Here is an 8,640-nt window from a genome sequence, read left to right as displayed (position 1 = left end):
GCGGGGGGATGGCGCCGCTCAAATTTGACCTTGTCCAGAAGGGGTGAATTTGCCGCGATGTATTGAGGTCAATGTACTAGACATCAATACATTGCGTCCACAAGCATCGCGCAAATTCAAAATTCATGCCGCACCACTCTTAAAGCCGTAAATGCCTACATATTAAAATTAACAAGTAAATCGATTACCTTTATACTATATTTTATATTGTTTTTGGGTAGGATAATTTGGTGATATAAAAAAAATTGAACACTTAGTTTTGGTGTCAATGTTTATATTTTAGTATAGCATAATTTGGTGATGATTTATCCGTTTTGGCGACAAAAAAGATTTTCTATTGTAAACTTGCAATTATTTCGAGGCGTGTTTATTTATTTTGGAACGTAAACGTTTTTTTTTAGGGTTTCGATTTTGGAGTTGATTTAATTAATTTGGTTTTAATTAATTTTTTTGGTGCAATGTATTAGCGTACAATTTTTTTTTTTGGTGATGATTTAAATTGTACCCTTTTAATTAGCTCCTGCTACCATTGCATTGCTACTTCTACTTACAGCTATCCTAATTCCCAGTTAAAAATGTTGCAGAAGATAAGAAATTATGCGAGTGTCAAATGTTAGGGATAATACCCCGAACGTTTAACCAAAGAGATTAAAAAAGAAAAGAAAGAAAAGATAAGATTTTTAGGGGCATATAAGTTCCTTGTAACATGTAGTGTAGTAAATAATATGTAGATCTGTATTTAACATTAATTTTCCGCTTCATCATAATGGTGTTTCATAATTTACGGTGTGACCATGGCTACAGTTTTCCGTGGGCCTTACACGAAATAACTTATGTCGTTTTACCTTCATAATAATATACTTACCTAATATCGTAGATGACACTTCCGCGGTGATAAAATCCATAGGAAAACCCTTAAAAGTGATATAATCTCATAAGTTCCGGGTGTCGTGGCGAGTCCCCTTGAACTTTTCTCGTAGGAAAACAAGGACAAGGGCTTTCAATAACGATGTCAAATAATAGTTTTAGTAAAGGTTGTGTAGGCAGTGGCACAGACATGGAAGTAGGATAAATAAACGAAATTACCAAAAGTACCTACTTTGTTCTAATTTTGTCAGCTTTGCTAGAGAAAAAAAATGGTAAAAGTTGTTTTTTTATTGCTATTTGTTTTTATTTTATAGGTTTATTTATGTTTTATAATTATAAATGTACCGGTGCACGTTACAGGATGTTTTTTTAGCTGCTGCTCTTATTGCGGTGGATTCTTCAATAATCTACAGTTCAGAAACATTATTTTTATAGTTCTACCTCAACCTCATTAAATACTAAATGCTCGTGCAATAAAAAGCTCTTGTTGTTATTATATGAATGTTAAAAATACCTTTATCTAAACATCAGTTATTTTATTACGTATACTTACTATACTTTGTACAATATACCTGGTACTTAAATAAAGGTGGTTTTTCTATCAAATTAAATGTATAAGTAGATTTTACAGCTGTCATATAGGACTCGTGCTTTATTTTACAAAGCATAAGTACCTTACTTACCTAACTATTGTTAATTAGATAATCTAAACGGGTCATGTATGGAGAATCGTAAATGGAGATAGGAAGCAGCCGTGTTGGCCCTCGAATGCCTGGATCACAGCAGTGGCTGCGGGCCCATTGTCAATATTGTGAAGCTTCAATAGGCCCCTCTGCGCTACCAGTGTCATTGACTTGCTGTCCTCGGATTTAAGAACTTTCTTAACGTAAATATTGCCCTTCAACTCACCACCGACCTTTCTTATCCCATTATACACTATGAAGGCAAAATACTTACTGAATATTATACTTACTTAAGCACTTAATTACTTTTGGGTATTTCCGAAGTTTATGTAGCTACCTACCTTATTATATTTTAAAAACAATATCGATCACGAATCACGACATCAAATAAACTTCTAAATTCGGAACCGGTAAGCACACAGGTTGCATAACAAGGAGGCGTATGTGTATTGTAGTTGAGCTATGTGCCTACGTGTACATCGTACCTAAGTTAAGTTATTTTATGAACAGGTTAAGAATAAAGATGAGCTTTATTTCGACTTAGAATTTAAAGTTTTAAATCGCCGTGGGAACAATGCTTCCGAAATAAACGCATTCTATCGAGACGGTTTGAAAAAAAATATTCATATTTATTGTATTTTTCATGTATTTATAAAATAGTACCTCAATAAAGATATAACTAAAATAAATGCATGGTAGCGCCATCTACTTGTTTCGTTACGAACTATACGTCCTTTAAAAGCGTTACAGCAAGCAGTAAGCATTCACTGTTTTCTTTTGACCGGTATTTTGATTATCCGGTAAGTATCGGATAATTTGCTTAAATTAATTATTCTTTTTTCGTATTTTTTTAAAGGTAAGTATTGGAACCATAAGCAGCGACGAGTGCGACGACTCGCTGCGTAAAAAGTAGATAAGCCAACATAATAGGTACTTTTAAATACTATAGGTAAGTAGGTAGTTACTACGAAAGATATCATAGGTATGTAGTAAAATCTTTAAGGACAATGGCTACCTACAACATAAACAGCTTTAGGACGCGTATTTAAATGCTGCCGTCGCACCAGGATCTGAATTTGCAATTTAACGCGTTATGGCATGCGTCCGCGCCGTTCCGTACATAGTTATTATTCCCGTTTGGCACATCGTCAACTGGGGTCACTGACCGATTGAAGGGTTAGGTACCTATCTTGGTCCATCAACCCGTCATTGGTTGTATTGCATTGGAAAAACCCTTGTTGAAACGAACGCAACCTCATTGTAGGGCAATGCAAGGGACGATGCTTCCTGCATTCTTAGCCGCTTACGCACATAATCCAGAGTTACTTACATAATAAGTACTTATTTATTCTAACTTGAAATTAAGTTTTCACTCAATTCTGAAATGTGCAGTCATTTTCATAAAGACAGACAGGCAGGCAGTTGATATTTTGATTACCGGTTTTTCACTAAACTTTAATAATAACTATTTAAATAAATAATAATTTATTTCATAGCCAAACTTAAGTGTAAGTACTTAAGTACTTACTTAAAAAAATCAAAGTTAACAAGCATAGATTAGGCTGTAAGCCATAGTGCATAAATAATATGTCCCCTGATACTCAAACTAGGTAAAAACCTGTAAGATGAGATCAGTGGTTGACCTTAGGTAAGTTTAAGAAAAATCTTGCTTCGATAACACCCTCAACTATTGCTAAGACATAGAGGTACTAATACTACTAATATCAGTCCCTCGTTAATGTAGCTTTCCATTAAAGCACGTGAACTTTTAATCCATAGTTAAGAGCATTGTCCTAACGATGTCACCAACACGACGCCACTTTGAAGATAAGTGCTTAATAAAGCTGGGCACTTAAGTAATTAGGTCGTTTGTGAACCTCACTAGTCAACTTCGTCATCCATTGCGTGAAATCCAGGAGTGACATGCCTCCCTGACGACGTGGCTTGGTTTTCCTTAACATCCGCGACTGGTATCAAGTTAGCATACAATAGACATAGACTGAGGGATTAGGGATTACCCAATAGCCAATAAACTGCAACGGTTAAGACCCGTTTCGATGTGTGGAGTGAGGAGGAAACACAATTACGTAATTTTAGTACCTACAATTTGATGATAGGATTTTTATAAACCCTAGTAAAGTATCTTAATTAGGTTATTTCTGCTGAATATCAAATAAAATACTTAATAAATAATTGTCTGAAAATTATTATGATACGTGCTTTTCTGGCCTGTATAGAGGAGCTTAAAGAGGCTTGTTTTTCTCATTAATTTCTACTTATACATAATAAGCCTAAACAGGCTTAAAATACATCCTTGAGAAAACAATATTGTTGGAAGCACGCTAGGTATATACTTTGTTTCTAATGTTGAGCTGGTTTTCGTATTTCAACCAGATTGTTTCTAGCCATTAGACGAGCTGTATGTTTCTTGGCTCCTAGTCTGAGGTCTGAGGTCTATTTAACTAGGTTCTCCGTGACATAAATTGCCAAGTCCGAAGTCCGAAGTACGGCGAAGGTGCTCACAGATTGCGGTCAGCAGGAAGCGAGTGTCAGCCCTGCATCTGCATACGGATGCGTGTTGCGTGGTCAATGTTGTAATCACTTCCAGACATCGGCAGGCACTGGGGGGTTACTCTATATACTGACGAAAATCGACCGAACGAGAACTGTCGTGCAATGGGCACGTTTAGTAAAACAAGCAGACCGAAACTTAGTTTTTGGTTTGATAGAGTGAGCCTCCAGTTCGGTCCCGTGCATACTTAGTCTTGGAGGTTGGAGCTCGCTGCATATTCATAACACCCTGGGGCTGGTCATATTTACTGTGGGGAATATTTTATGAGGATGTGTTGGGTGCGAGTTGGGATAGATCTAAGTAGGTGAGTAGTATGTTTCGATTCCCAGAATTCAAGTAAGTATTAACTATAAGTACGTAAGTACCTAGATACTTAGTTATCCAATTTTAATTAGGTATAAGTACCTATAACCTACCTTGGGTATATTTTGAGAATTCCTAAAAGTCAAACAAACTAATTCATATGCAAACAATGCCGCCAACTACTCATGTGGGTTCTTCCATGAAAGGAAGTAATAGGTAGGTGTATTACATATTTTTGTAACGAAATTCAGTGCGCATATTACTCATCAGCATTACAACGAAAAAAAGAACAATTGTTAACAGCTACTTGGGGAGTGTCAACATGAATAGTTTCGCGCTAGTTGGGAAGCCCGACCTTAGTGGAATACAAACGTTGGCGGCTCCTTATGCAAGACGCATGCGCGGTCAGCGACTCCCGGAGCCTCCCCGCCCGCCCCGCGCCCCCGCCCCCGCGCCCGCCACGTGCGGCCGTGCGCCCGCGCATACACTCAGCGAAAATGGACATTTCCACGAAACGATCAGCCATGAAATTTAATAATGTGCCGATGCCAATTTTATGACCGCAGCAGCTTCACAAAGCTTGATAAGCTTCCTATCTAAAAGTCGTAAAATCTGCCACGATCGTATCCTAAGTATCCAAATTGAGCACAGTTTCATAATAATTTCGTAAGTGAACCTAACCCATGAGGCGTTGCGTTCCTTCCTATAGGGGGGATGCTGGACATTCTCCTTTCCCAAGCGGTAGTATGTTTCGAAAAGCTTAGCTTATTCCGGAGTCTCGGCCAGTGCAATTTGGACCGAGAGTTGTTGGAGTAGAATATACATTTGGTGTGGATAATGTTCTTGTCTCATTGGGTAACCCCTTAGTGGCGCAAGTCGCAAGTGGTTGATGTAACAGTGCAACCCAACAAACATTTTACCCTCAGTTACAGCTATTTTTATAACTTTAACCTGTATAACTGTGTTATAATTATCTCAGTTCTAACAAAAAGCGATAAAGATGAGTTAACAAATGAAATTAGTGTTAACAGCAGGTTTAAGTGTTAAAATGGTATTAGTCAAAGCAATTATAATTAAGATGTTATAGGTTTAAACTGTTTCTAGAACCTAAAACTATACAAGAGTGCTCACTGACACCTGTTAACACTTATGGTTGTTAAGTGGTTTCCTTTAATACTCATATAAATCTTTAGGTGTCATATTGAATTTAGGCTGCAGGAATTGGTTATAAAAGAGATTTTGTCAAGAGTGCAGTAAGACAAGACTCTTACAGTGTTGGAAAACTCAACAATGCAGTTTTAATCTTTAAGGTTAACTTAACTTACGCTTATTGCGTTAGGCAAGTAGACTGTAAAAGTAACGGTGTTAAGCAAGACTGTGCGGATCGACTAAGACTGCATAATACCCTTGGCTAAGGGTGTTCTATTTCAAAAAGTGTAATAGATGACTTAGGTGAGTCTATATGTCTTAAATGTAAGTTCGCCATTTGCATTGGCGACCTAACCTATAAATTTCTGGGATAAACAATATTTTGCTTTAAAATACTTACTTATTTATGTGAATTTTGTCATTCCAGTCATGCCAATAAATTTATGAAACTAATGGAGATACAGCAAGGATACAAAAAAATACAAAATTGAGTCGTCTATTTTATATTTACTTATGTTTCATTTGAAATCCTTAATAAATTCGGAGCGCATTAAAATTGAGGTGGGAAATATGGTATACATTACAGTAAAATTACAATGGCATGTTATTTTCAATTCACAAAACATGTTAAGTCAAGTTAATATATTATATTTACTGTTATTTAGTAATGATCAATACTGTCACTCTAATACTGTCGCGTATGATTGCTGTTGACACTATTATTTTCAAAGACATACAACTTGTATGGTAAAAGTATATTCGATAAACGGTAACATACTCACTTAACCCTCTTTTACCAAACAAATAAGAGTCAGGGAGACAAATAACCATTCTACAACTACAACTATACCGGTAAAAGTTCTAGCTGAGAGTGATTAAACGCTCTTATATAGTAACTTTAGCACTTCAATGACACCGTACTACAGGCTTTCTATAACTTAAACACTTCAATGACACCGTTTTACAGCCTTTCTAAAGCCTTTACTCTCAAAATCGTGGGCCTCTTTCGTGGTTATAAGTGAGTTAGAGCACTCTCCTACACTCTTATACAGCTATGTCTTAACACTTTAATTTTCGAATGGAACCATTATACAAGTTATATGAGAGTTTTTTTAACGCTACCATGTTAGTTGGGAACCTTTCCGTTGACGCAACGCGGGCCCTACGGAGTCTACGGACTAAATTAAATACACGCACACTGAACGCGGAAATAACGCCTACCCTATAATGTCGCCAGCCCCCCCTGTCGGCTTCGTATGAGTAGGTATATCGAATACTTTTGCAAGATCCTGTAGGACTTTCTGTCATGAATTTGAATCAATTTGGTTTGTGGTGAATGTTATAGATTCATCTGCCTATAAAATAAAATTTAAAGTCAGTAAGAAAATGTAAAATAAGTACATAATTTAATCAGTTATACTTATCTGTGTAGTGATGATATTGCGAATTAGGTAGATGGTCGCACCCCACCACTGTCCAATGCAGTGGAGTGGAGGAATGAGCACTAATGTGCAGCTGCTGCCCGAACTGCTAGAGTGCTAGAGCCTCCGATTTGAGCGTATGTAGGTAGGTATTATTATGTTATTTCTATTTATGTATTCTATTTATACAAGTATATATTTATAGTTTATTATTATATTATTTATATTTATGTATTATATTTATTGTTAGGTACAATAATTATTGAGTGACATTGCAATTTCTTTTTTTTTTTTTGCACACCTTTAACTTAATTTCTCCTGTACTTCCTGTGGGTTGACTGGTAGAAAATGCTTTTAGCATTAAGTCCACCCTTTGTACACTTATTTATATATTTGTGCAATAAAGGATTAAATAAAAATAATAATAATAATATATGAATGGTATCTGAGTATGTATTGTGTAAGTACTTATAAGTACCTACTTAAATTATTCTATAGAAATTCACGGCCCATCGCGTTCTTCTTGGAAATTCTAGGCGCAGTTCTTTTGTTCATTACAGTCTTCATAATGGTATTATTTATTGGAAAAAGTCGACTGACATAACCGCGTCCCCTTATATGGCGAAAATACATAGTTTGGCGTGTTCCTGAACAATGGATGTAACAGTACCACAACTGCTTCTTATTCCGTTCGGATACGGACACGGGTAAGCTGCCGGGGTTACCAACTTTTACAGATTTGAGTAGGTACTTAACTTACCTACTGATGTTACACCATTACAGCACAAGACTGCTAATAGGCCGATATGAAAAATACTTAGTTAGTTGATTCGGTATTTTTCAGGTAGAAAAAGACGATAAATAACGTAAAAAATATACTTAAGTACCTATATGTCTGAAACACTTCTAAGGCACAGGAAATAGAAAGTAAAGTCTTGTTAGTTTATCTGGCGTTGGTCATTTAAGTTTGGTAAGTACTAAAAATATTTGAAACCATTTGATGAAATCCAAAAATAAAAAAAGACAGGATTAAAACCGAACTCAGGGAGAGGCGAATGTTCCTATTGTACTTTTTTGTCAACCAAAGGTTGAGGACTCCTGCAGTAGCCAGTAAATTCCATACATTGTAATTCAGATTGTGTGACGAACTACGGCTTGGTATGACACAAAGCACACTAAGCTCCCAACTACCATACTTCGGGGAAAATTACATGGACTTTTTACTATTCGGTCCGAAATGTACGGAAACTTTAGTCTTTGTTAAATCAAATACTTAACAAGAAAACAAGTTCTATTCCCAAGTTTCTAAGTAAGACCTTTAGAAGAAAGTTCAAACAGTCGGATTTTTTAGGTTCAATGCGAACTTATTTTTATTGCTAAAATATCTTCTTCATAACACCTAGGTACTGTTGCATAATATTATAACGATCCTTCAATTATTTGTTGTTGTTTGTAAGTTAGGCTAGACTATATTGATTATTTATAAAGTCTACATTCATAACAACATATACAATATATACATACAATTTGAAATTAAAAAATACCTACGAGAAAAACTTTTTTAACATGGCTCCATGTAGGTATCTATCTATCCATCTTTGAAACACCAAAAAGCAACAATATTTACTGTAAGTATAAATGAAAG

This window comes from Plutella xylostella, chromosome 13, assembly GCF_932276165.1.
Source record: "Plutella xylostella chromosome 13, ilPluXylo3.1, whole genome shotgun sequence".
In the NCBI taxonomy this organism is placed as follows: Eukaryota; Metazoa; Arthropoda; class Insecta; order Lepidoptera; family Plutellidae; genus Plutella; species Plutella xylostella.
Note: the sequence above shows the minus strand (reverse complement) of the source record.